This window comes from Neopsephotus bourkii, unplaced genomic scaffold (assembly GCF_033783945.1).
Source record: "Neopsephotus bourkii isolate Nb327-2 ecotype Australia unplaced genomic scaffold, CSIRO-AGI_Nbou_v1 NB_894, whole genome shotgun sequence".
Classification (NCBI taxonomy): Eukaryota; Metazoa; Chordata; class Aves; order Psittaciformes; family Psittacidae; genus Neopsephotus; species Neopsephotus bourkii.
This window is the reverse complement of record NW_026901388.1, coordinates 2,532,216-2,559,239: the sequence shown is the minus strand read 5'-3', so window position 1 is coordinate 2,559,239 and position 27,024 is coordinate 2,532,216. Positions and strand designations below refer to the sequence as shown.

The 27,024-nt window shown below is 40.9% G+C and overlaps 1 protein-coding gene across 2 annotated transcripts in view; it reads left to right on the top strand.

Moving 5' to 3' along the window:
* Positions 1 to 27,024, top strand: part of LDLRAD4 (low density lipoprotein receptor class A domain containing 4) — a 180,161-nt gene that overhangs the window by 58,468 nt on the left and 94,669 nt on the right. The gene's annotated exons all lie outside the window — the stretch shown is intronic.

The following is a 27,024-nucleotide window of genomic DNA, read 5'->3' as shown; positions in this document are numbered from 1 at the left end:
ATCTTTGGGTGAGGAAGTAGATCATATTAACCATATAAGGTAAATCTTCACTCTTTGCTGCTTTGAATTTGGAGAAATCTACTTTCAGACTAAGAAAGTGTTTTTTGAGAAAAGTGTCTTTTGGAAAAATTGCCTTTTGGGATGTGTCATTCAGGCTCGACAGGCCAAAAGAGACCTGGAGCTACTGGAGAGAGTCCAGTGAAGGACCATGAAGATGATGGAGGACTGGAGCATTTACTCTATGAGGAAAGTCTGGGAGAGCTGGGAATGCTCAGCCTGGAGAAGGCTCAGTGTATATAAATACATTGAAGAAAAGATGTACAGAAGATGGAGGCAGGCTCTTTCCAGTGTTTCCCAGTGACAGGACAGAGGACATGGGCACACAATGAAACACAGGAGATTCCCTCTGAACATCAGGAACGACTTTTTCACTCTGAGGGTGACTGAGCACTGACACAGTTTGCCCAGGGAGACTGCAGAGTCTTTGTCCTTGGGACAAAGAAGCTTCCTGGGCATGGTTCAGGCCACCATTTCTGGGTGGCCCTGCTTAAGCAGTGGCACTGGACCAGAAGAACTCCAGAGGTCCCTTCCAACCCCACCATTCTGTGATTCCCTGGCAATATGCCATATCTTTAAAGAAGTTTTCATATACTGCTTTTCCTCTTTCCTTTTTCATTTTGTTGTCCTGGAGATTTGCCTTATTTGAAGCAGTTGATTGCAAGCCAATCTAAACCTTTAGTCTAGACAGATAAAACTGTTATTTGCAGCTTATCTCACTTGCAATCATGGCAATTCCACAGGTGCATGGAGCAAGTTCATACTAGATTTATTTTTGCCTTCCCTCAGCTTGTGCCTGATTTGCCTATGTAGACTGTCCACTGTAGAATCTGGTGAGTCAGTGTGTTTATACAGCATAACATCAGAAGATGTGTCCATGTGGATGCAGTCATGATTGCTGAGATACCCCAGCTAACTTTTTGAGTTATCAGAAACGTGATTGGTTTAGTCTAGGAAAATGCCATGCTAATGTGGGTAAATAAGTCCAAGATAGTGCATTGCTCATATATTACTACACTGTCCTGTGTAAGCCAGGCCTAAAACTTGTTCCGGAGCCTGGTTATCTGCCCTCATTTTATTTCAGCAGAGTTCAGTCCCCCAGGATGTAAGATAGAACATATTTGAACAATTTTGCTGTTGCTAAACTGAAATAGAAAAAAATGAGTGTTTGCCCTGATAAACTGTATCTTCATTGGTCCTGAGGATGGTTCCCTAAAATGAACCTGAGTTCTGTTATTTAAGGGAAAAAAAATTGTTTTAATGGAAATTGGAAGCAGTATTCATTTTGTTCCAGCAGAATTCTTACTTTGATGGCAAAAATAGGAGCAATTTTTTATCTGTCAGTAACATTCCTCTCCATTCTACCTGAATCTGGAATTAATGGCCTTCTGCATCATCCTGTTTATTATTCTTTGCTGAAAAATGTTACAAATTCAGTATCATGCTAGACAGGCACATTTGTTTATAAAACCTATAAAGGTGTTGGGATACCAGTTTTCCAAGCAGTTTATTAATAGCAGTATTTTAGGCTGGGGTAGAGGCATGAATGGGGAAGTTTCAGAGGGAGAGAGCATAGAGCTGTGACCCAGAGCAGCATTCATGCATGAAATGAGATATTGTACAGTGGACATTCTTATTTTGGCTAATGTAGCCTCAGGCAGAAAATTCTCTTGCTGCATTCTTAAAAGATGGTGTGGGGTTTTTTTTCTTTTCCTTTCTCTTTAACTTTGCACATTAATTATCACTCTGCAGTTTCCAAACGGTAAATTGGTCATTGTAGAGAGAGGAAAGTGCATATTCATGTACTTCGGGAACAGAGAGGGTTTTTTTCTACTGGCATCCCTGTACCCAGAATTGTTTCCTACAGACTGACTGTATTTTCCTCAAGAATTTTTGCACCTTTTCAGTGTTGTCCTAATGTTCAAGGACAGCACTGTGTATTTGGGAATTTCAGTCTGTTGAATTTTTTGTTCGTATTTTCTTCACTTTTAAATTGTTAATAGCTGTGCCTTTTCTAGTGGAAGTGTGGGGAGATTCATCAGTGCATGCAGATGTTCAGTGAACATTAATGGGAGGAAAAAGTACATTTTAATTGCCAGCTAAAGGCACATTTAGCAATTTGCTACTCTTTGAAATATTCCAACTTTTGTGTAAAAGCAAGATAAAAACCAACGTCTTGGTAGAAAAGCAGCTGCAAGAGGGCAGTAAAATCAATCAGTAGTATCTCTTATTGCCAGGAATGGTAGGTTAGGTGAGACACTGTTAGGGCACTGAACTGAACAGCTTCATGTAGTAAAACTTAAAATATGTATTGATTAAAATATTCTCTGAATTCACTCTTGACTCCCTATGTTTACTATTTAGCATACATAAAGACCAGTTTAGAAAACAAAATATCTCTGTAATAATCTTAAGAGAATTGAGAAGAATTAAGAGTCTTCTGATGCAGAATTGAGACTCCTGTTCAGTCTTAGCAGAATACAGCTACATGTAGGTTTCAAAAGAAGTTAAAGCAGTGTTACAGTATTTCAACCCAAAGCTAGTTTTCAGTGGTCTGGAAACCATTTGTCATCCTCTGAGGAGGCAAACCAAGGATGAAAAGAGCTTGTAGCCAATATGCCATTGCCAGTAATGCCTGAGGTGCACTGGGTGGTCCTGGATTTTGGTGATACGATGTCTGGGATGTGAGCCTGGACTGTTATTTTGAAAGGGGAAAAAAGACTGGTCCTTGGAAGTAGGCAGTGAAATAGATAAGTCAATCCCAAATTGTCTACCTAATCTTATTTTGAAACTTCAGGGGAACAAAACCCTTTATTTTTTTATGTCAGTATAGTAATGATAGCATTGCCTGTCCCTAAAGTTCTGCAAAGAGCCATCTAATTTACTCTTTGAAGTCCCTGGGGTTTGTGTTGCTGTTTGTAGTACTTGCATCTCATGACAGCTGACCGTATTTGCATCCTTTGGTCATGGTGACCATTTCACATTGCAAGTAAAGTTCTCTGCTGTTTTGATAGATGTTTACTAGGGCTGGTTGTAAAATAGGTATTAATTTCTTGTATGATAAAATGGGGATTATTGCCTGTCTAAAGTCATCTGTATTCACTGTATTTCACTATATTTCAACAAAATGTTTAACCTGAATTCCAGAAGAGCATGCCGCACTAATTTAGTTTTCTTGTTCATCCTTTGAATTACATTACAATTTCATTTTAAACAAAGGTAGTCACTATGCAAATTACTGAAGTACAAAGGTGAATCTTCTAGCTGTCTGTAATTTAGGCCAGGAGAAAAATGATGAGTGCTGCTTAGAAGTGCTGACAATTTCTATTTGTCAGAAATTAGGTCTTCTTTAAACTTTTGATTTTTCTTGGCAGAAAACTCCTACAGATTTCTGACCTCTTTTGGACAACTCTTACTACATTTAAACTGAACTTTTGAAATAATTTTTTTATAATGTTTTAAACCATGAAGATTTTCATAGGAAAATTTACAGTCTTTACCCACAGCTAGCTCCAAAGAATATACAAATTACAGCGTGCAGAAATAGCCACTTTTGAGCCATATCTTTTTCACTTCAGGTAGACTGGGTCACAGTGACAGCCTTAACATCTGGTATAATTGTTCTACGAAAGGTAAGGAGGAAAATTTCTGATAGACAAGAAGAAGGAAGCTTGCAAGAGGGGAGAAGATTGAGGAAATCTGATAAATCTGACTTGATTTAATTTTGGTCTCTTTTTCTGCTACGAAACCTATCCAATTATTATTAGATTTTGAGCAGCTACCTCCTCAGGGGTGGATTTTGGCATGATATTCCTCCTGTATCATAAATACTGACATCACGCTAATCTATGCAAATCACGGCTCAATCAATCTGAGCATCTGTGGTTGATTAAACAAAACACGTAGGTGTGAAAGCATTTGCATCTCACATGCCCTGCTGGATCTGGCAAAGGCTGAGGGGAGTGTAAAGGCATGGAGGGAGATTTGTCACAGTGATGCCTGCATGGCAATTCAGCGATCTAACTGAGACAGGCACACAGAGATACCTGCGTGGGCTGAGCCGCTGGTAGAAATGGAGATTGGAGAAGCCAGACTTCAGCCCAGCTGCTTGAAGATGTGAATCCAGCTCAAACTCAAACCTGTTCCTGTGGCTGCAGCAGTACTAAAGATCAAATCCATTGGGTTACAACTCACTGGAACGTGGGGAGGAATCCTGCAGTCACACCTGTAGCCATCCCTGTGGATACTGAGGTGCTAGGGGATGATGGCCACCCAGGAAGCCTTGGGATGGCTGTACTCCTGTGGCTGGTGGCCAGAGACCTGGACATAATTTGGGGGGAACCAAGCAAGATGGCAAATAGGAAGTGCCCTCAAGGCAGTCTGTAGGAGACTGCAAGCACAAGGTAACATATATATAAAAGCCAGTCCTTCAGGCTTTCATACAATCTATATGCAGCCACTCTCACCATTGCTTTTTCCCCAGGTTTGCCTGGTTTTTCTCTCCTTCTGCCTGTTCTATGTCTCCCATACAATTTTTAGTGCATTCTGGGCCTGACGATGAAGAACAGGGTTAAGGAATAATAGAGGAAATGGTTTGTGCTGGGTGTGAAGAGAGTAGGGCAAGAGATGGACTTGCCGGTAACTGATCAGACATCTTATAATCCATAGTTTGGCTTTTGTTTGCTGGACAGTGGTAACAGTGCTCAGAGAAGGATGAGGAGAACCATATTGGTCTGTCTCTGAATCTTCTAGTGAATTAAGTCAGTGACACCAGCAGGTGAGCAACAGAGAGCCCCTACGTTGGTGTTTGGGAGTTTATCCACATCCACTGTGCTTGGTGAGGAGCTTACACAAGAGCAGCTCCCAGGGGCACGGTGATGACCACCTGGGTCATGGACTTGCTTCCCACCTGCCTGTCTCTGCAGAAACACTTCTGTCTGTGACATGAGAAATCACTGAGGGATAAATTACAGTAGTCCCTTGATGCTGCAGTGAAGAAACGTTCCTTAAAGTAAACACATAACTTAATGAAAGTGAGAAAAACAGTTACTTAAAGAGACACTGCCCTGTGAAACTGCAGATTTCCCAATGATGAGTCACAGAGATCTAAGGTAGCTGTGTCGAAGCACATCTTCAGCTTGGGAGAGATGTCCTCTCTCTACAACAGCAGTGTATTTAATTGAGGTTTACAGGTTTTGAGTTTGTCAGACTGAAGAAGTGTTAAGAGTGAAGAATGAACTGCTTTTGGTCCACCCAGGGAAGCTGGTGTTGTGTTGTGGGGTTGGCAGGTAGAGATCTGGTGATCCCCACAGTGGTGATGCATTGCTTTCTAATTGTTTGGTATTTAATAAGAACTGTGTTTCCAAATCTAAGTCTGTTAGAGCTACATTTCCTTTTAAAATAAAACTTTTTTTTTCTTTTTTTTTCCCTATGACAGCAGGTAAATATAACTTAGTTGTGTGCAGAACTGTGATATTCCTTCTAAACCTGCAGTGGCAACGTGCGATTCTAATGTAAAAATCACATACTGTGCAAGAAGTGCAAGTAATTCATTTGTTATACAACAGCTGAGGTAGCCTTACTTAAAATGGGTTATTGGCTTTGAACTCTGGACGTTGGGTAAAAGAATGTGCATTTCTGTCCTCTTGCCTTTGTGTGGATGTTGTTCTTGAAGTTGCTTATGCAAAAGCATTTCTAACTTTCTGATTTTGTTCCTGTCTCATGGTATTTGCTTCTTTCCTACTGGAAAGCCTGTGTACTTGCATCATGGGATTTCATAAGGATTTCAGCTCTTGGGTTTGGGGAGTGCCTCCTTAACATTCCTGAAAAATGCTTAGGAGCTGTAAGTGCTCAGAAATTAACAGGAAACAAAATGTTGAAGTTCATTATTTATTAAAAGAAATGCCTGGGTTTGTGCCAGATGCAAAATTTTATGGTACTTGACTGGTATTTTTGAGTACTTGGTGTTGGCAGTAATGTTACAAGTAGAACATATGGACACTGCTACCATGAGCTTGCAGAGCATTAGTGTCTCAGCAGCAAATACCTTTTATGAATTTGGTCTTTAGGTCAGGTTGAAGTATTGACTTCTTTGCTGTAACAGTAAGAGTTCCAGCTGGGCTGATGGCTTTGTGGTGTGGATATTTGTACAATACACACAGAGGTGAGATCTCATGCAGGCTGTTCAAAAGCTATCCACTTGCAACAATTTTAACACTGTTCAAACTGATGCTGAGACAGGATATATTCAGCTTTTGACCTCTCTCTTCTAATTATGAACATTCAGATTTTTTTTTCAGCTCTATGGCCAGACATTTTGTTTGGCTAAATGCAGAATTATGAAGGTCCATCCATCATTTGTTTAACTTCAGTTTTATTGTTCCTTAAATATGTTTCTCTGCATTTCCTTATGGTGACAGGTACTGACTATCCCCTGGTCATTATGCAGCTGTAGCGTTGCCAGGGAGAATGACTAGGGTAATGTCTCTGTGGTTGGCTGGTTTTCACTCCTGTTAGAGGGTCACTTGTACTCTTTCCTTAATTTCCTTATTCTCCTGGGACTGCTATGCTGACAGTAACACTTCATCTATAATGGAGAGATTATAAGGATCCAGAATCACAGCTGTTATGGGCACTACCAATTTGAGGTGGATGATGGAAGTTCCACATTGGCAGTGAAGGCTCTTGCACCCTTTTCTTCTTCTTTGTAACTAGAAGAGCTGCATGGTATACATGTGCATGTGTTTATACCCACACTCCCCTAGATGTAGTGAGCAATGGCATTTTGTTTAACTGTATTGTTCCGCATTATTCACCCATTACTTAACAGCTCTTTCGCGTAGAGGTGATGGCTTTTTGTCCTCCTTTTCCTTTCATAGCAAGCTCTGCCTTGATTTGCAAAAATGATATGGGTGAGAATGTCATGATACTCCTTCCTGATGTCTCTCCCAATGACTCTCCTGACTCTTACTGACAGATACATAGTGTAAGCTCTGCTTCTTCATTTAGTATGAATCATGTTGGCAGTGAGATCAAAGAGGAGGAATCCTGGGAGATGCCAAACAGTTTTTAACTGGCTTCTTATAAAAGCCAAGGTTTTTTTTTATTATACATACATAAGAATAAAATGCATTTTGTGCCTCCTTTCACCAGCTCCTTCAGTCCTCCTGTGTCCTTGCAGAAAATTCTTGAGTTTATAGGGTTACCATGAACCATGTCTGTGAATATATGTTAATATATAGTTTATTAAACATTATTATTTCCTCCCCCCCCCCATTTGTTGAGCAAAATTTCCTCCCCACCCCCCCCATTTGTTGAGCAAATAGTTCATCATCCCATTCCAGTCCTTCTGCCAAAAATCTTTATAGTGATTCCCACTGGTGACAGCCAGCTTGATCAATCACAGACTGCCCTGCTGCTGAACTCCACTAATGAGCCATTTATAACTACAGCATACCTTTTTTTTTCCTCTTTTATATATTTTTTATTTTATGGTTGATCTCAAATGATGTTTGCCTTGCTTTGCACAGGCTCCAGAGGATAATTTTCAGAAACCTATTTGGTTTTAAGTTTTTGCTTAGTGTTTGGAAATACGTTAAGGTGTGCAAAACTGCATCTTCTGTTTGTTGTTATGTCGTGCTTCTGTTTGTACACAGGTTGGCCTGTGTCAGGCCACTGGGTCAGGATGAACAGGTATTGGTTAAACAGCAGTCAGACAAAAGTTGAAGGGATGCCCAAGTGTTTTCACTAGGAGATCAACTTTGTTATCTTTTGTTCTTGTTTGTTTTCTAGCAGAAAACAAACTTTCAGTAGCCATGAATATTGGCTGTGCCATTTTCTTTTTGTATGTATTTGTTGTGTTTTTAGCAAAAGGAAAACAGAGCTTGTTACAGGAACTCCTACCAACTCCTGACATCTAATGAGACTCTTCTGCCCTAATTTTGCCTTTAGAATTATTAAAATGCCATGTTTTCTCAAAACTCCAGTATAAGACGTAATTCTAGCTGGCTTGTCTAGCAAAGGTATTACTGTGACCTCAACCAAACCCATATGTTACTTTCATGGCATTCTTGTATTAGAGTTCAACATGTCATTGATTTAGTCTATGTTATTTCCTACAGAACAAAATACCATTTGTTATTGCCAGGAAGACTTGAAAAAGTGTGTGGGGTATAGAAGGTGTTTTATATAAAACAGCTTATATATAGTCTGCTTATGTGGAGTTTCCTTCTCCTTTATTACCTCTATTTTCCTTTTTTCCCTTTCTGTGTGTTTATTTTCTAGGCTGTTCCAGATTCTGTTTTCTATTTGCAGAACTGAGGAATATTGATTCTTGTCTATGTTGGCATGACAGACCAACCCCTTGGAAATATCACTGAAGTAAGAAATTAAATCCAAGCAGTTGGATTTTTACTTCCTTCATCCTCCACCGAATACTTTAAAAGCCCAGACTTTTTATATAAGTGGCTGAGGGGAGGGAGAGTCACTGTCAAGTGCATTGTTGCTCCCCTGCAGCTTCCAGATGGTGAGGAAAGTCCCGGGAAAAATGTAGGACCGGCATGTTCCGTCAAAGTCAAGCTTGTGTCTAGACAGGGAAGCTTACGTAAGGCAGCAGGAGAGGAAGGGTGCCTTGTGTAACTGCTGTCCCTAGCAAATAAACACTCACTACCTCTCATGACTTGGCCCACAGAGGCTGACAGCAAAATGCACCTTTGTGCTTTTTTTACTTAGCTTTCTCTGACTTGCAACTCGAGGTTGTTCTCTTGCCTTGGTGGTTTTTCAAATGCATGTTTTGCTTCCTGTTGTTATTATTTCACTGAAGGCTTTACTCTTCCTGCTTAAGCCAAAACACTTTTCCTAAGAACCCATATACACCTGTTCAGCTGTTTTAAAACAGATACAGCATGTTACCAATGGCCATAAGGGGATTCTGATGGCATTTGGCTAGCAATGTCAGCAATATGCAAATCGCCAGAGGCAGCACATGGTATCTTCCGTGCTGTAGTAAGGTAGTTTTCTAGTTTAACTTTGAAAAATGATGATAGTGTAGCTTTAAGCTGTTGGTATTCTCTTAAATGTACTTCAGTTGGTTTACCTCACTACCTAATGGGGATTTCTGGCTCCCCTCTAGCACTCAACTTGCCCTGTATCTACATTTTGGTTTGATTTTCCTCTGACTGAATGCAAATCTCTGCCAAAGAGTGCTTTCTGGTTTACTCACCCTCTTACAACAATCTTCTTTTGATTTTGGAGCTATTGTCAAAGGCGCTCTGTGTGTTTATTTCTGCTATGAAAATATGAATAGCAAGAAAAAATGTTTTTTCCTTTTGATTTGGATACAACCTTTTCAGGACTCCAGGTTCTGTCTTAACATGGTTTCTCGGGTGTTGCCCTTAGCTTGGCTCCTATCTATACATAAAACTTGCTCAGTGCAGTTTGTTGGTGCCTCAGACAGGCTAATCTGCTTGAAGGTAGGATCAAAAATCAAGAGCCCGTCTCTTTCTGTTCACCGAGGCTTGTATTGCAGCCACCTTGCAGTGAGAATATGGGCTAAGTAACTTGAGGGTTTGTGGTCCTTAAAAACCTTCACGCAATTTTGGCTCCCTGCCTGGAATGTGCACAGACAGGTTCCTCCTCTGCAGCTGACTGCAGAATCACCTTTGGGAAGCTTGGTTTATGGAGCTGCAGGGAGCGCTAAGACATACATGATTGTGTGTAGTCATAGAGAGAACGCAATGGCTGGAGTTCGGCTTTTCAGCGGTGGTGTCTACACACCTGAGACAGAGTCATTCAGTAATGTTTAGATCTTGTTTCCAGACCCTGAAGTAAGTCTGAAGGATGGTCTCTCCTTAGGTAATCTTTCTATCTTTCTTTTTTGAGTGTAGCTTTAGTCCCTCCATTATTTTTCTGTACTAGAGCATGTTGTGCTGTTAATCCCTTTGTAACCTCCATTTTGCAAACTATTTTACACAGTGCTGTGGCCTCTCTGACACCCAGCTTCTTTTCCTACACAGAATGTATATTTAGTTCCACTGCCTTTTATTGCAAACTCAAGGAAAATCTAAGAAAAAAGTCCTTTCTGAAGCTCTGTGGAAGAAAAAAATTATCAGTGCTTTTTCCTTGTGAGGAGAAATGAAGTTTGTACCATGTCTCAGTTTTATGAAATGATTTTTTTTGCCTTCACTCTGAGAACAGAAGCTTAGCAATATTATTGTTATGCTCTCAGGTAGAGCAGTTAATGCTGTGGTGCTGAATATTTCACTCCCTAGTGATATTCTTCCCATGCTTCTCAAGGTTTATCTCTTAAAACCATCAAATGGAAAAATGGAATTTAAACCGTCTTTATCTTGGTCTGTCTCTTTTTTCTCTCTTTTTTTTTCCCCTGTCCTTCTCCATTACCAACATGAAATAGTTCAGAAGTTTTGAAACCTAATTTAAAATAAAGTTGCAGACATCCCTGTAAAGAGTAAATATATTGGCTTGGTCAGGAGAGGGCTCTTGAAGTGCCAAGACTCTCCCGAGACTCTTCTGGGTCAAGCTACCCTTTTGAGAGATATTTACTGCCCTTGTGATTGTATCAACTGGAGAAGGACAATCACTGCTTTTTCATATGTGTATTCTGGGAATGGGAGTATGCAAGTTAGAAAAGAAATTGTTAACCCATTTTTATCTGTAAGCTTCAGATCAGTACTCAAGAGCGTTTGTGTAAATCAGAGCTGCTCCCTTTGCCATCTCAGATGGGGAAATTACAGTTATGATACATTCCCAGGACCCAAAATACTTCTTTTTTGTGCTGGGGTGTAAGAGCAAATTAACTGTGAAAGGTCAGGCCCCTTGTTCCCTACTCTGCTAATACTCCCCTGCATTGGGAGGGCTAGGTGGCTGGTGCCATCCATGTGAAAGGGAAGGAATAGTGATGACTTGTATTGTCTCAAATTAAATTGATGTGTATTCAGCAACTGATGTATGTACTGAGTCAGGTCGGTCACTATCAGCACAGTTAGCAGTTTAGTTTGGAGAGGGGCAGGGGGTTACTAGGAATAACCTTGTGTTAAGAGGAGAGGAATCTGAGGAACATACTACCTCATGCACTTTTTTATTTCTGTGGGTTTGTGCTCTGAGTAGTACTCTTGCTCCTTTGATCACATCTTTAAACACCTTCCCCTTGTGCACGCCAGCCCTACTGCCTACCAAATAGTTCCTGTGACAGCAGATACCCAGACTGAAAATGTTTGCCATAACTCATAAGTCAAAGTACTTTCAATCCCAGAATAGAGGCGACTGCATACAGACTTCATTACACAGTATTCATAACATAAACAAGCTTGCAATTATGTCATAGCAACAAGCACTGTGCTTACATGAAAGTTTGATTCAGGTCTCCAAGAGTGGAAGACCTTTGCAACCAAAATATCACAGCGACCTACTTCTCTGAAAGAGTGCCCTACATAATTTCAGAAATTAGATATGACACCAATATAGTAGGCCATATGGTGCCTTTTACTGGTGTAGGGTGAACAGTGGGATATTCTTGGGGCCATGCAAATGTCTGTCCACTGACTAGGTGAAGTCAGCTCATTATTAGTTCGTGTGAGGTGTGATGCTTGTTTTCCTGATGTTGTGAAGGCAACAAACTCAAAGCACCAGTTGTATTAAAAAGCATTTGCTAATGGTATGGGCATGACCCTAAGAAGTGTTAAGCTTTCTTTGTTTATTGGACCAGTGCTGTCTGCCTTTGGTTGCCACTGAGAATCCCAGAGGCTGCATCTAAAATTGTTTAGACAACTCAGAACCTACCTGTCAGTAATTCACAAAGAAAAGGTTTCCCAGGAGCAGTTAGACATGTTTAACTGACCTAATCCTGAGCTGCCACAGCAGGATAATGTATTTTTCTGGTGGTGTTTCCTCAGGCTGGTTGTAGAAGTTGTTAGATGTGTGCAAGATGTGTGTTGCTGTTGCTGTGTCAAGGCAGCGCAAACAGTAGGGGAACCGTTATCAGTGATGTCTGTGTCAGGGACAAATAACATTAGCCACAAATAGCATGTTCTTCAATCAGACATAAGCTCTATAGCTAGTCACCTGAAGGAAGTGGCCTTATAACATCCCTTGAAGAAGAGAGGAGGTGATGGTCAAAAAGCAGGAGGGGAGAAAGGCAGCTATGACCCAATATTGAGCATTGCAGCACCTGATATTCATAGAATCATAGAATCACCTTGGGTGACATGGTCTAGTGTGAGGTATCTCTGCCCATGGCAGGGGTGTTGGAACCAGGTGATTTTTTAGGTCCTTTCCAACCCCAACCATTCAGTGATTTTTGAATTGCCATGAAGTAATAATCCCTCTCTGGCATGTTATTTATTCTTGTTATTTATTCATTTACATTTGTGCATCACTGTAGAAGTGATGTTTGTAAATGAAAAAAAAAAAAACCACCAAAAAACTAAAGGATATTATTTAAGCCCTTTCCCTGTTCTTTCTTTAGGCCTTTCTCCTTAGACTGACGGAACATTTTTGCCCTCCTCCTTGCCTTGTTTTTTAATGCTACCTTTAGAATCTGTGTAACGTGGACTTCTCTGCAGTGCTCTCTCTGGGTTGTTGAGGTCTGGTTTTGTTTTCCCTTGATTTGTGCTTTTGTTTCTGAGGACTGCCCACATTTTTAGGTGTCTACTGCACAGATTTTATACGTAATAAATCTCTTCCCAGTCTGCAGACCTCGGCTGAAATACTAATCCTAATGAAATAACCTGCTGAGAGATGGGAAGAAGCAGTGATGCTTCAGGTGAGGCTGTTCAGGCAATATCGCTTGATGTGTGCACAGGGCAAGGCTTTAAAGAGCAAAACTCAATGCATAGGCCATAAAGTGGTTGGTGGATATTGCTCTGCAGATGTGGTGGGCTCCTTCTTCAGGCTCCCTTTGCACCAGACAGCACAAGCACTGTGAGTGGTTATTGCTCCAGACAAGCTGGCATCCCTCACAGCCTAGTGTGTGTATTTATTAGGTGGCATCCGTGGGGATAATCTCATTTTGGCTTTTAACCATAAAGTAAATGTTCGGTGACCTTCTGGTGATCTCTGCATATAACACCATGTGCTGTCAGCTACTTGATATAGGTGGTGATAGTGTTTCTGGCAGAGCCCCCAAGGTGGGAGCCCTCATTGTTCGGGGGCCTTCGTGTTTGCTGACAGACAGGAGGATCTTCTACTGCCAACACAGGAGGCACCTGCTGATCAGAAACTTCTTTTATCACAATGTTTAATTTGCTGTCTCACAGCTTTTTGAAATAGAGGCCTTTCATCTCTTGCATTTGGAAAGGAGTGATATGATTATATTAAGCAGATGATGCCTATCTATGACTGAAAGGGGTTTTGTTTGGTTTGGTTTGTGTTTTTTTTAAGATGGCAGTTACAGTAAAGTGCAGTGCAAGCGGCTCTGCTGCAGACATGAGGTGAGTCAGGTGTAGATAACTGCTCCTGTGGAGAGTGCCTGGGTTGTCCTGAAGGTTCCTTCTTCAGAAGTGTCTGGTCTTGCTCCTTGCTTCTCTCTAGACTGGAGAGAGAGGCTGCATAACTCAGATGTAACTGTCCTGAGTAGTGATGTAGGGTGGATTGGGTTTGGTTTGATTTTTCTTGGTCTTGATGCAAAGCTGCTATTTGCACTGGTGGAGCTTACTTTGGCTTGAAAAGCAGAAGTCCAGGGACTGGGTTTAAACTTAAACAGGGGAAGTTCAGGTTAGATATAAGGAAGAAGTTCTTCACTGTGAGGGTGTGAGGCATGCCTGCCCATAGCAGGGGAGTCTGAACTAGGGGATCTAAAGGTCCTTTCCAACCCAAACTGTCCTATGATTCTGCGAAACCAGCATAAGCCTGATGGAAAAATAGCACCTAAGATGCTCCTGCTGCAGTATTCAACCAGTCTCTATGCTGATGGTGATTACCAGGCAGATGTCTGCTCTGCGTAAAACTTCAGCCCCTGCACTGATCTGACATAGATTTTTATTATAGTTCATTTGAGGGTGGCATGCCTTTGCCATTTTGGAAACGTCACAGTTCTCTTAGACTTGTAGCTACTTGTTAAGTCATAGAATACATGCCCTAAAACTAGTGCCAGTACAGTGAACTCTCCTTAAAGAATGTTTTAGGGGTGGGCACATAACTTGAGCTGATAACCATGGATGGTTGTGATGATTAAAATATTCCTGAAGGTTAGAATCTGTCTTACTGATTATACTGGGCAGCATTTCTGAGCGGCGATGCCAGTTCGAATGGCATTTGGACACAAATGATTCTTCTCTTAACATTTTATAAGCAGAGCTTTTTTGAAAAGTGGTGGTTATGTGGGTTGCTGAGGTTTGGTTTTGTTTTTCCTTGATAGGAGTGGGTTTGTTTGTGCTTTGCATCACGTCTGGAATTCAAACTAGAATGGGAATGTAATAAAATCCATACTTGGTCAATGACTTTGAAGCAAAGAAGGAGAAACTGCTGAACTTTCAGGGCGGTGGGGTTTTGAGGGGTTTTGTTCTTTTTTTTTCTTTAACCTGAAACACCAACTTCTCTTATCTGTTTCCCTTCTCGGATTCAGGAAGGGAGTACTTTGCCCTCAAGCACAAGTATATATATATACCCAAACTCCCCTGGGTCTTAAAGGTTTTTGCCCATTCCCTTTTCTTTTGCTGTTGCCTAAGGAAATGATTTGGCTGCCTCTACCATTCTTTGTTCTTTGTATTTCCACAGCTGCTGGCCAACTACCTCAGGTTTTTAAGGTTAATTTGACTTCACTCTTGAAGACAACTGGCAGGGATGTGGGAAGGGTGTGGGATGTGACAAGCGGTCTGCCAACTTTCTTAAAGCTGCAATAACAAAACCCAGCATTATCTTGAAGGTCTTACTGCTGCCTCACTCTTCTGTGGTCCAGAAAGGTTCTGGGGGCCTAAGGAGTGAAATGTCTCACAGAGTTTTGTATTAATCCATGAGATGAATACCATTTTGAAGAAATCCATTTTATTTTAACATTGCTCTGCATTTCTGAGTTTGAATGATGTACAGATGTAGCACACTTTTACGACCACCTGTGCACAGTGGTCTGTAACATGGCTAATAAAGGGAGACAAGCTCCCAGACATGCACTAGAATGCTGCTGTTTGTTAAGAAGTCACTGGGGACAAGTAGTTTAATGCTTCCAAGTAGCCAAGGCAGTTGCATAGACACAGTGAGATATATAATGAAGATTAAGCTGTTTAGTATTAATTAAACTGAAAGTCACATTAATACGAGATAGAAAATAATGTTTTGGGTGCTGTTTGCCCATGGAGAAGCCATTATATTGACTTCACAGAATTTAGAGCCCAGAGGACTTCATTAGATTGTCTAATTTGAGGGTGTAAAATGCCTTGGAATTTCATTCATATGCCTTTCATAATATTGACCCAAGGGGGTTTATTTGGATTAAACTGTTGGATGCTACATTCAGATAAGAAGTCAGAGCAGGGGTCACATCAGTAGTTTAAGACGTCCATCTGGATAACCCTGCGGTTCACACTCTGTGCTTACAAAAAAAGGCAAAAGTGTCATTAGACCACTGCAGGAAAATTTCTTTGGGCTTCCAGATCTGGGGACATGCTGCCAGTGTAACCAGGTACAGACAAATAACACCCACGAGATTAAGCACTGAAGAAGGAAAATTCTCCTTTTCAAAAGATTTAGGAGATAAATCCTTTACTGAAGCATGTTTTTCCGCCCTACCCAGTGACTCTTGCTGTGGCATAGAACTTTGGAGGACTGCTTCAGTTTGCAGAAGAAATCAAAACTGGGATACACAGCAGGGGAAAAATCTGTCCAGTGGCTGAAGCTCTGAAGGGTGATGTCATTGTTGCCTTATGCCAATTGATAAGTATTAGTAGCAGCTTAGTGCTGTCCTGTTAAATATCTGCCTTTGGTTTAGCACAAAAAGAGATTGAATAGGGGAGAACTCATGGGCTAAAGATTGAATAGGGGAGAATTCATGGGCTCAAGGGTCAGAATTGATCACTGTAATTATTCAGCTTGACCCTCCCTGGTAGAGTTAGCCAGTTAGTTTTTCCTATAAATTAGTTGGAGGCATATTTTTCAGAGAGAAATACAGTCTTCAGGACTCTGTGTGATGGTGAGTCTACCACCTGGCAACCTGTTCCAGTGTTTAATTACCCACACTGCTAGAAAATTGAGTCTTAATTCATAGTAATTTATTTATTCTAGATAATAAAGCCTTTGGGGCTGTCTCTCCTTTTCGTAAGTGTTTTTACAGTGCCTAGCACAAAAGGATCTCTGACTGCTAATGGGAGCCTAGTTGCCACCAGAATGTGCAAATAGCTTGTTAACTGGGAAAAGTAGATGGTCTCTCTACTTAGATAGTCTTAAAAGAATATAAGATTAAGGAGTTAGGTTCCTCGGTGAAGTGACTTCTTTTTCTTCCCATGTATTCCTCCTCCTTATGGCTGTATGGTGATATTTTCAGTAAGGGAATGAGCATTGTTTTTCACTTCCTTTGTTTTCTGGGGCTGGCACTAAAAGTGTTCCCCTTTTTCAATTTGTCAGCTGCATTGACAAATAACCCTTTGGCAAAGAAAACAGCACAGTAATATTGGAGTATAACTTTTCTGTCAGTCTGGCTTCCTTTATTTCTGCCAAGGGTATTGCTGGGAAACTCGGAGATATGGATACGTATTTTTGTAAATATGCTAATAAGAATGTTGATCCTGGCATAGAGAATGTGTTTTAGAATAAATGCCCTCATAGGTCAAAAGAATAGTTAAAGTTTGGAGGAAGTATGCAACATAACTACACATTTGCTGATTTGGGGCTGCTGAAATACTGTCTCATGCAGGTTGGGACTAAAAAGGTGTTAGGTTTTTTGAATTGGCTGCCAGTGGCTTCAACAGGCTCTTGGAAAGCCAAGGATTAGTCAGATGGAGGAATGTCTTGGCCAAAATTATTCTTTTCTCTGGCTAAACCCACTCCCTTGGCAGAGCTGCACTGTATTCTTATAAAAGCTGCTGTGGAAGCTTGAGGTCAATGCAAGACTTCTTTATGAATATTGGATCCTCCTGGGACCACTTCAAGTAGATTGAGAGCTCCTTTCTACTCTGGAATGTAATGGTGAATATGGGCCATTTCTGGGACACTGTGGGTTTTTATGAACCTGCTTCTCCAGATTCCCCTTTTGTTTATCCAATCAGTACAAATGACTTCTTGACAAGGTTCCCAATTCTTGACGAGGTAGGTGGTTTTGTCTGTCATGCGTTACAGCAAGGGACTGATGACTCCAAACAATAGACATGTTGTTCCCATCTCAAGATGTCAAGTGCAAGTGTCTTTCAGCTGTGATTACTGGCATGCCATCTTTGGTTCCATCTGAGATCTCTTAATCTTTGCTGTGCTGGGAGGACAGCTCACAACAAAACATTACCTAGCAACAAAAATACCTCAGGTTGGTTCAGGGAAGGCAACAGACAAGTTGTTATTTATCATGCTGAGATGATGCATTGTGGCTTAAAGAACTGGAAAGGAAAGGCCAGATTAAACATTGACATTTACTATATTCCAACTGTGTTAGCTTTCACTTTGGCTGGCATGAAAATGTGCATTCAGTGAAAATGGGAAATAAAACCCCTTGTCTCTGTTCTCCTGGATATCCCAAAGTGGAGGGGAAGAAAACTCCAAACCAAACCCAATAATGATCTGTTACTTGGGGATGTTGCAGATGTAGCCTTCCAAATCTGAGAGGCTGAAGGGATTTCAGTTCTGGTCCTAAGGGCTACTGGAGTTTGAGTGTCAAGATTAAAGGGTAGATTGTCTTCAATGGAAACCATTTTATTTTAAATGAGAACTTTAATGAGCTCACTGTGTTAAAAAATGGATTTAATAAAGAGGTATCACAGTAGTGAACGACCTGAGACTCACCAGCAGCCTAGGACACATGCTGCATTTAAAGAGTAAATGTTGGTGCATTTCCAGCAGATGAAAGCCTGACATTGTTTTAGCCATCTCTAGTCAATGGCGTTAACTTCACAAGATGAAGTTAGACCTTAGTATAACAGATCTCCTTGATCTTAATTTCACATGCCGAGTTCCTCTTAAGATTCTAGAGACAGGATGGTATCATGAGCTGTTACTGAAAATATAAATAGTCCATAACTATATAGGAAAGAAATGTGGTTAGAAATGAGGAAGGTAGTGTTGTATGTGGAGCATTTTGATGTTAAACCATACTGTTCTGGAAAGGTTGGGGAACTTTCCGCTCTGCTCTTTCTCTTAGAGGTGGTAATTTGGAAGCGATCCGTGCATTACGGCGTGGGTAGTGTGAGCAAACAGTGTCACAAGTGGGCATGGGTGGGTGGTTGAAATCGTAATTCACATTTTTTCTTCATATGATCTTCACTGAGCTGAAATGGTGCCAAAACAGTCAGTCTGGTTTTGCTGAAGCCATTATTTTCCTGGTGGTAGCTCTTCACTCTGGCCATCATTTGCTACATGCATTACCTGCAGGCAGTGAGAAAGGAGGATAACATAGATCTGTGGAAGGACAAGTGGAATTGGATAAAGGGCTAAAATAATCTAGTACTAATTTCTGTCACACCTTTTAAATTAATTGATTAGCACAAGGAAAAGAGATTAAAGGCATTGCTGTCAAAGTCCTTTTGACCCTAGAGCTCCATGTTGACCAAAAAATACTACTGTGTGGTATTTTACTGGTTTCCGTAAAGAAATGCCTTGCATTCATCAGCCTAAGAAACAGCTTTAGGCTTGCTACTTCCAATGAGTTAACTTGTCATCTGGAGAGAGTCTGGTTTTACAGCCTATGTGTGCATACTACAAGACTTTAAGCAGAATAAAAGAAGTTATTCCCTGGAGAGTTAAGATAGCTGGGAGATGATGCAGGCTAGCATAAAGTTATTGTCTGGGGTTTTTTTAAGCTGTTTCTGTATCCTTGCAAGTAGTTGAAAAATGTTTTTCCTCTGGTAGTAGTCATAGGTTATAGGTAATGGCTTGTCAGAAACACCATTGGTTCATAAAGATTAGTTACGTGAAAATGTCTGCAGTGCTGTTTCTTGTCTGCTACCCAGAGGGTACAACAGAGGGACACAAAAAAGGGGTAGGGAGTACATAGCAAGGAAGCAATCAAGACATTTTCTTTTAAGAAGTAATAGATGGTAAGTCTTGAAGTCCTGGATATCTGTGTGGTAGAGCCATGTGAAGAAACCTTTCCAAAACCAGAATCTGGCTCCTGAGTCAGGAGTGTTCCAGAGACACCGACTTGTTTATCATCAAGGATACATGGTGATAGATTGGATAGTAGGATTTTTAAGGAGTATAGAAGATCAGTTTGCTTGTTTTCACAATACCTCAGCATTAAACAAAATGGTGGCTTTGCGTGAAGGAAATAATAAGGGAATCATTTTCTGTTTGGTATTTGAAATACCACAAAGATGGCTAACAAATTAAGGAACAATTTGAATTTTGAATTTTTTATGGTAACATCAGTGGGAAATGAACAAGGTCATGATTGGACAAGGCCTTGGGTGATATGGTTTAGAGCGAGGTGTCCCTGCCCATGGCAGGGGGGTTGGAACTTGATGATCTTAAGGTCCTTTCCAACCCTAACTATTCTGTGATTCTATTCTAAGATTCTATTATGCTCTGAAAAGCAACAGGCCAATCTTAGTAGTTTTATCCTGGATCTCCGGACTTTGCAAAATTGCTGCTGAAGGTTGAGTGAGAAGCTGGCTGTAGAGGAGTGTGAACCACGAAGCAGGTGAGGTGTAAGCTCGAGAGAAACACAGTTTAGAGCTAACTTAGTCTTGTCACAAGTTTCTGTCAAAGTTGGTAGCTAATTTTTTGGGGAATTATTTCAGTGTTTCAGTTTTTAAGTTGTCAAAACATTTCATTGCAGGTTTTTTTATATTAAATTTCACATGTTTTTTATGAGACAACTTATGTTGGATAAAATTTAAGTACTAAATGCAGAAAAACAAAAACAAGCAAACAAGAATGTTTGTTACTCAATCTCTGTTCTCAACTGCCCAATTTCTCTTTGAGTTGAAGGAAGCCAAATATTCCTTTTAGTCCTGTGGTTACGATGCACAGTTAAAACATGGCAAATAAGAAATACTTCAATTACACAGAAGTTTTTTGGCTCTCAGGAGAAGATCCATCAACCTAGTTTTCAGTGAGTGAGATTCAGGAAAGCCATGTTAGAGACTTTAATTTTCTTCCCTTTTATCTTCCTCCTGCATGGCTGCTGTAACAGGTTGGGGGAGGAGGGAGGTTTGGCAGCCAGCAAGAATAAGAGCACTTGTCACCACTTGAGGGGATTTGGGAGAATTTCTTCAGCAGATTGGAGGGAAGAGTGAGAAGATCACATCAGCCTAGAGGTATGTGTGAGATTTGCCGAGTGACTTTTGTGGTAGATGCCCTTAGAACACACTGTTGTCAAAATCCTCTTGAATGTTGGGTGTTTTTTGTTAAGGAATTCTCCCTGTGCCTTCATTATATCCACCAGACCTTCCCTTCCAGTTAACAAAACCTTTGATCAGTAGTGACAAAGTGGCCTGATCTCCTTTCTCTGGCTGTGGAGTGCTGCTGCGGGTTCCCATGTAGCAGCAAAGAGCGACCTTTTATACTCTGCATGCTAAAGGCACCCTAATGTCTGCCACCTCATCTGATTGTCACAGCTGCTCCAGCAGTCGCAGAGACCTAGCCATGGCTTTCCTGCTGCAGCTTCTTGCACCCACAACATACCATATATTTCATGACATGGAGAATCTGCCATACCCATGAATCCGTCCTGCTGTCTTTCTGCTGCTTGACATGACACACTGAGGACACCCTTCCAGCTCAAACTTGGCCTGTCGCAGTGCAGAGTGTTAACTCTCCACAGCACTGGTTCATGGCTGGAACACTTAGTTTTTCCATCCCTTTGTCCCTGTTTTTTTAAGTGGTACAAAGCTGCTATCGTTCTCTGAGAAAACAAAATCAGAAACACTCAGAGATACGTGATGTTCTTGTTGACGTAATTCTGAAAATGCATTGAAAGAGCCTGGGCGTCCTTGGGATGGCCAAGTGTTGCAACAAGAACCTTGTTATAACTGTGGCTTCTTTTTATCTTGCCATTGGACTTTGCCTTCAGGGTTGAAACTGAATGTGGCTAAATCTCTGTGAAAAAACCCTTGAGGAAGCTTTCATGCAGAAGGAGAGAATGAGTGACTCAAAGGCATAAAGCAGAGGTATTGTCGGCCAGTCAGGATACTGGCACTCAAAAGCAGCTGTCCTTGATTACTGCGTATCGGTAACATCACGGCTTAAAGTTGTTCTTGCTAAAAATAATGCCTGTATTTTAAAGTGAAATTGTCCCTCGTAAAATATGCTAACTTGAGGGACATAGAAATGAGAACCTGTTTTGTTGAGGTTTTGGGAGCAAATTGGAAGCACTTTGTTACACAGTGCAATCTGGCAATGTCCAAAACTTGGATGCTGTTGCAATTCTGTGGTGGGCATATCCATCCTTCTTTTAACCAGACGTTTTTTAAACAGATTTTTTTTCCACTAAAAAATATTGAAAAATTGTTATAATGTGTCATCCATCAAATCCATGCTGGTCTTTTTTTTGCCAGGGCAATGGCCTCAGTTGAATATGCAATATGAGATCTTATTCCTATCAGGAAAAGCAGTGTGCAGAACACACCCATTAATTTTGTCTTTTCAGCCCAAGTAGCTGAGACTTGCTGGGCAGAGTCTCATTCCTTGGTCCCAGTAGCACCAAGCCTTCAGATTTCATTTTAGCTATGCATTTCTTTGTGGTAAAGGGAGGTTTTTTATCCTTCGAAGTTGGATTTCTATGCCTGCCCACCCCTAACACAGAAGGTCGGTTTCTTTCTTCACACTCTGGCGTGCAGTCAGCTGAGGAATAGTCACCACGTTCTTACCAGAGCCACGTTCCATTCTTGTTCTGACAAAGCTCTCTGGATCATCTTCTGTCTCAGGTTTGTCAGATATCACTGGTATCCAGAGCATGTGAAAGGAAAGGAGGCACACCTCACTTTGGAGGGACGATTTACATAAGATTCCTCAATTTTAGTTGTCCTTGCTGTATGCCATAAAGAGCTTTCTGGAAGAAAGCATGTCACCTTTTGCCCCTCCTCTTCATGCAGATTTTAGTCTTTCTTTATGTAAAATGTTCCTTTGATGTTCTTGAATCACTGGTAGTGATGAACCAGAAACAGATTTGTAAAGTTATTATGATGCCTGAGCAGTTTCTTCAGCAAAAACTGTAAAGAACTTGATTGAAATACATGTATGTAGTAAAAGTGGGTAAGTCTGTATGTATTATGTCTGCCCTGAACTGGTTGAACCTCAAGGAAGCTAGTATACTACTTTAATGTAGTAGGCCGTGTACTTTAAGTACTAAATCTGGTGAAAGGAGTGGTTATAGCAGAACCAAATGGAACAGCACAGTTTGAAAAGACAACATAGAATCATAGAATAGTTAGGGTTGGAAAGGACCTTAAGAACATCAAGTTCCAACCCCCCTGCCATGGGCAGGGGCACCTCGCTCTAAACCATATTACCCAAGGCCCCGTCCAACCTGGCCTTGAACACTGCCAGGGATGGAGCATTCACAACCTCCCTGGGCAACCTATTCCAGTGCCTCACCGCCCTAACAGGAAAGAATTTCTTCCTTATATCCAATCTAAACTTCCCCTGTTTAAGTTTTAATCCATTACGCCTTGTCCTATCACTACAGTTCCTAATGAAGAGTCCCTTCCCAGCATCGCTGTAGGCCCCCTGAAGCACGGAGGAAGGAAGTGAAGAGCTGGAGCACAGTCTTCAGTGTATTAATGCTGATCACAAGTGGTAACAGATTCTAAACTGAAATACTCATCCGTCTACTGGTATCAAAGGGAAAAGAATGAACTCAAACTTATCCTCACCCTCTTTGATGCTATATGATTTAAAATACGTGCTGATATTCAAGAGATGAAAGGTGAAACAAGAAAAAAGTAGCTTTAATACAAGAGATTTGCTAGCAGTTCTCAAGGATTTTGTTCAGTTTTAATACTGTTTTAAGTACATTAAACTTTTGAACAGAAGAAAATTGCCATATCTGATGTTATTCAACATTCATGTAACTGTGCACAACAACCCAACATAAACGGGTAATTTTAAAAGTGGGATGCCCCACCTGAACTGGGGACTTGCAGACTGGTTCTGACCAGGGAACTGGGTGGTCAGAGTGGGGGCATGTCCCACAGCTGAGGCTAGCAGGCACCTTTAGAAGAGAGGGATGTTCAGCTTGAGCTCCCTGCTGTCAGTCTTTTCAGACTGGGCAAGTTTGCATACAAATGTCTTACAGTGTGGTAGCTTCAAAAGTGAGATCATACCCATTATGCTGAGAATCATGGAACCATAGAATGGTTAGAGTTTTAAAGGGCCTTAAGATCATCTAGTTCCAACCTCCCTGAAGATTTAAAGAAATTAATATAGTATTAGTATTTAGGTGGTTGGACTCTTTTTTCTGGAAACACCTCATGAAAAAGGAGGAAAATACCAGTTTGTATTTATATTTGAGGCTTTTAAAATTGAATAAAGGCAACATTAAGACTTTGAATATTTTTATATTTGCTAAAACCAAATTTTTGCCATTGTCTCTGTTTTTAAGCAAATACGAGCCTTCAGTGAGCACTGTTGTATCCTCAGGATATTGTTTTCAAGTAAACTGTAGAGCTCAAAGGCAAATGATCCAGAAACTGTAAATGGAGTATATTTGGCAAAGTTTGGGGAATTTATGTTTTATTTAAGGCATGGCTAGTTGGTTTTGTTCTGGTAGAGAAATAAGAGAGTGATTATGGCCTAGAGTAAGTCTCTTTGGGGAAACCCTGGTTTGCAACCCTATTCTCAGGCTGTAAGTCCATGTCCTCCTTTGTCATTAAACCTTTCCCTGCCACCTCTTTGCCTATTTTAGAGCCACCATGTCATGGAGAATGCATTCTTCTTTTTGATCCTACAGGATTGTTCCACTTCCCTCTTGCTGCTGTTTGCCAGGTCTCGTGCTTGTGACTTACTTTAAACATCCTTTAAGCTTTAGAGCTCTGGATGTGTTTATGAAGCTCTGAGATGGACAGACAGGCCCATTATGTTTTCACTTTGACCTTTTAAGATTTTTTCTGCTTGGGAAAAGAGCAAAAACAACCCCTGTGCATATTTGCTTGTCAGTGTTTTGTGAGAAGTTTTGTTTGATGTTGTGGAGGTTTTGTTCATTTCTGACAGTTTGATAGAAGAGATCGCTGTATTAATATGCAGGTAAAGCATAAGCAGCACTTGTGGATGACCACAGTATTGTAGTACTGAATGGAAGGTAGGTTTTGTGGTACAATAAGGAGGGGGAAAAAAGTATGCTGTGAGTGAAAAGGGGGATCTAATACTACATAAATGGAATAGAGAAGATATATGAGGAGACAGATGCCTGGTCCTTCCGTAAAGAAGATGAAAGGACAAAGTGGAGGCAGCAATGAGTGTGGGGAGGAGTGTGAGGGGAGAGAGCAGTGCTGCGGCATGGAGACAGCCTCACCTGGAGCCCTGTGACCTCTCCATCTTAAGCGTTAGCAGGTAAACTCATGCATATTCATAGTGATAGAAATAATAACAATCACGAAAACTGGTAGCAAAATCAAATTAATGTGGTCTCCTGCAGCAGAAATATTTACCCGATGTGTCCTGCCAGTTACAGAGATTGGCATTAAACCTAGACATTACCTCATCTTCCTGGGCAGACAGCCTATTTCTATGCTAAGCAAGTCTGCAGGAGTGAACAACTGAATACCTGCCTGATTAGCTGTGCAGCAGCAGATCCTGGTTAGAAGCGATTTCCCTTAGCGCTTTCTCTCTCCTTTGCTCGCCTGCTTGCTCTCTGCAAGGTTTGTCACCATGTGTTATCAAACTACGTTTTCATCTTGAAGGGCACGTTGCAGGGAAGATTGGCCAGACAGGTGGGCTAGTATAAATGCTGAACCAAATCAGAAAGGTCAAGAAGAACAGAAGGAAAAAGGTGTGTGTATATGAGTGTGTATCTCCCTCCCCGTCTCTGCATGTGTCAGTGCCAGCTAGGTGAAACTGGATTAATGAGGGAGGGAGAGATAAGTGGTAAGAGGATTGTGCTATAAAAGGAGATTTTGGGGTTTGAGAAATAGATGAGGGTTTCTTTATGAAAACTTTAATTGGCTACCTTAGATCATTTCTTTAGCTTTGTTCCTGGGTGGCAAATCATAAGTTTCCTGCTGGGTGTAAAATCATAGCATAATTATAATAGTTGGCCTGTGTAGAGTGTCTTCTATCACAGACTCCCAGCATGCTATATATTCCTTTAGAAAAAATTAAGCCTCATAATGTATTTCAGACAAGTAGTAATAAAAATAGTAATAGGAAAAAACCAAAATGGGGGGGAAAAATATCCAACAACAGTTGAATTTGTTGCAGCACTTTTAAAGGAGCATCATACCCTTGCATCCAACTGCTTGGCTACCACTTGTCTTTTTTCCATAGCAAGGTTCAAGGAGTCCAGGATACAGTATTCGTTACTGATTTGTTGAAGTCCTCACAGTAATGCCTTTGTGCATTCAGGAGCTGCAGATGTCCATGGTTCACCACTCTGCTTTGGAGTTCACACACCAGTATTTTCCCATGTATACATTTGTTTCCATTTCAAACCCCTATGTAGGCTTATTGCCTGGCCACCTTCGTCCTTTTTTCTTCATTTGGCTCCATTGCTTACATTATCAGGAATACGTGGAGAAAAGTCAAATGATGTTCTTCTGTTTTGATGTTCAGAAATCTGAAGTCATTCTGCATATGGATAGAATTTATGCAGTAGATTTATTGCCCATTTTGATTAGTGGATATATTTCTAAACTGCAGTCTGCTCAGCTGTTGAAAAAGATGAGGGAATACCTCATGGAGAAAAGGATGAATTGACTGGCATCTTCCACCTTCTGTCCTGCCAAAACATAGGTGATTTTTACTGGACCCACGTAACCAGGTGGCCAGTCTCTGGAAGTAACTTTTCTCATGATAGTTACTGGTCCTAATTCTGAGAAAGCATATTGCTGAAACATGCATCACTCTCCTGGAAGTGGCGTGGGAACTGGAGATGTAAAGTCCTGCACCACCAGACCTGCAATAATGGCTGAGTTATTTTCCCGGAGGGGAGTTTTCTGCTGGTAAAGAGCAGCAAGTTGCTGTCTCCAGGGTGTCTTAAAGGAGGAGAAAATCACAAAAAAAAAAAAATCCTGTATCTTTTAACGCCAGTGATAAAAACACTATAGAAACACAGATGTGGACACTGATTCTCCGCTCTCTAATTAGTGATAGAGCTGAACATTTTAATTTGTAAATTGAGAATGCCACTTTGGGTAAGTGGCAGTTAATATTTCTGGCAGAAACGTCAAAGAAAGCTCACAAAGGAATAAGGATACAGATGCCCAACCTTGCTTATGAGGGTTTTGTCACTGACGTTGAGGGCCTTACGTCACTCTGGAACAGAGAACAAAATGGATGTTTGCTTGATCTTGGTAAACTGACAAAGTTCTGCATTTTGTCAAAATATCTGAGGGAGGTCTCTAACCTATTTTTTTTTAATTCAGCAGTAGAAAACAATAAAATTCTACGTAATTCCTGTACTTTCAATAATTTATAGTCAGAAAGGGCACTCTTCTGTTGCTAGTGATTTGGCCTGGTTTGATGTAGGCAGGACACCTCGAACACATTTCACACAGGTTATTTAAGTGGTACAAGATTCACAAAGTCAGATTGCTCTCTTTATGAAAGGACAAGTAGACCACTGAGGTATTTCTGGATGTTAATTTGTAGCTAAATTATAGAAGTCATTGGGCTTCTTGATTTAAAAATTAAATCTTTCATTGGGGCAACTAGTGTGGTAGAAGA